Raw genomic sequence first — 2,294 nt, forward strand, 5'->3', positions numbered from 1 at the left:
ACTAGCGTATGCCACCGAGCGCGCTCCGAGGGAAACGCGGGTGAATGCAGTTCAAAATGAATCTCACACTGTGTGAGAAATGCTCGACAGTCTCCTGACTCACCAGAGAACCGTAGCGGGGCGCCTAGCCTGGCGTCTGGAGCGACGGCCATGGGAACCGCTGCTGCCAGGGGCGCTGCCGCGGCAGTGGCGCTCGGGGTCGGTCTCGTCTCTCCCGTCGAGCTCTGGGTCAGGCGATTCATTGCCTCAGTTAATCCTGCCATCGCCGTCTCCTGTCGCAAAACACACTCGGCCAATCTCTGGAGAGCGGCGTTGGTTTTCTCCTCCTGCTCTGCTGCGCGCTGCTCCTGAGCCATGAGCTGAGCACGGAGGTTCTCTGCACCGGCGGAGTCCATTTCTGGCCAGATTGTTCTGTCAGGCTTGGGCAGGTGTCGGACCCACATGCACGGCGCAGAAACACAGATGTGATTAAGTGCAGGTTTATTCGGTGAATCAGAGTCAGGCAGTCCAGGTCAAACACAGTACGTTCCAGTAGGCAATATACAAAGGAGCAGGCAATCTCAGAATCAAGGTCCAGGCAGGGTTCGGTACACGAGCAGACTTGGCGACAGTACAGACAAGGATCAGGCAAAAACTCACGGTCAGATTATCAGGCACAGGTCTTTCACAGGTTGCGGGATCAACAGGGTTCAGGCAAGAATCAAAGGTCGAGGCGGTCACGGTCAAAACACGAATGGCTACAATAGAATGCTGGAAAGAGTACATGAACTAACAATCTGGCGGCTAGTGTCTGTGAGAGCTGGAGGTTAAATACTGAAGCGTGATTGCTGATTACGTACAGGTGTGAATACTGAGAACCGGAGATTAACAGGAAGTTTAACAAAATAAAACCGGATGTGACAGATAACATGAATCATGACACTATGGGGGGCACCTTACACATGCACTTTAGCAAAAAAGCCAATCTAAAATTTCATGCCTGGTTTGAAGACAGAATATGCTTCAAATAATTAAGTGGCAACTTGAAGTAATGCTAAAATTAACAGGTTAAGTGGAAAACACTGATACTGAAGCAGACCTGATATTTAGATACTTGAGCAGGACAATGCCAGTAGGAAAGTGTATTGACCCTGCAACAGTGGACATTTCATTTATTCATCCATTCAAAATAAGATAAGACTTTATTAATCCTACGATGGGGAAATTATTTTGCTTGTTGCAGCAATGAAACATTGAGCAAAACAACAGGATAGAATAGAATGATAGCACATGGCACAAGGACCTTCAGGGTTATTGGTGGTGACCAAGTCTATTTGTTCCCTCTTAATTCTTCCTTCTCGCCTTTGGCTGTTTATTTCTTGTGTATTTATGTGGATGTGCGTTCTCCTCTCTGTTCATTGGCTTCTTTCTAAAAACCCTGTTTCCTGAGGTATAATGTGGCATAATACAGTACTCATAGCGACTTAAGCCCTGCTCTGTTCGCTATTTAATTGCCTTTGTAGAAACAATTAACAGGATGAGTCGTTCTACTGAGCACTGCAGGTCCTCTGTGTCTCTCACCAGACCTACTGCTGTGTATTAGAGCTGTAGCAGCTGGACCCCTACATACATCGTTCACTCTCCAGTCATCATTAGAGTTAATCTTGTGGTTTTGATGCGTTCGCTTACTGGATTTCCTGAACTTTGCTTGTGCTTGATTTATGTTCCAACGTTTAAAACGACATCCGCAGGCTTCCAGCGCTGCATTAGTAGAGCCTCTCTTCCCAGCTCCCCTCCCTTCTTCAGCAACTTAAAGACATAATAAGCACTGAAAGCAGTAATTGAATGGAATAATAACAGATTTGTTAATTAGCATTTGCTGAACCAAGCCTATCAACACTGAACAGGTGGGAGCCCATAAATTAAAAACAGGTTATTTTCATTATTCACAGTGCTTGAAGTAAATTACTTTTTAATATCCACAAGGTTGAGTGTGTGCATGCAGCAGTGGGGGCTTATGTCCAGGCTCCATGCATTGACCATACCATAGATGCTCACTGTGTACATGAATGGAACCGGGGTCAGTATATTTCACCAACATGCTTAATTGCATAGAAACATGCCTTGGTTTATTAAAGACATACATGTAGCTTCATGCACCATCGCACACGAGATGAAAGCTCAACAGCGCTGCACCTCGCAGCGTGTTCGGCAACCTCACAACGAAGCGCGCCGTCAGCAGCGCATAGCAGAGTTAAACCACCGGAGCTTTGACTGAATTAAAAACAATAACTTCTGGTTGCTCTCAACCTCTC

This window comes from Betta splendens, chromosome 16 (genome assembly GCF_900634795.4).
Source record: "Betta splendens chromosome 16, fBetSpl5.4, whole genome shotgun sequence".
Taxonomy (NCBI): Eukaryota; Metazoa; Chordata; class Actinopteri; order Anabantiformes; family Osphronemidae; genus Betta; species Betta splendens.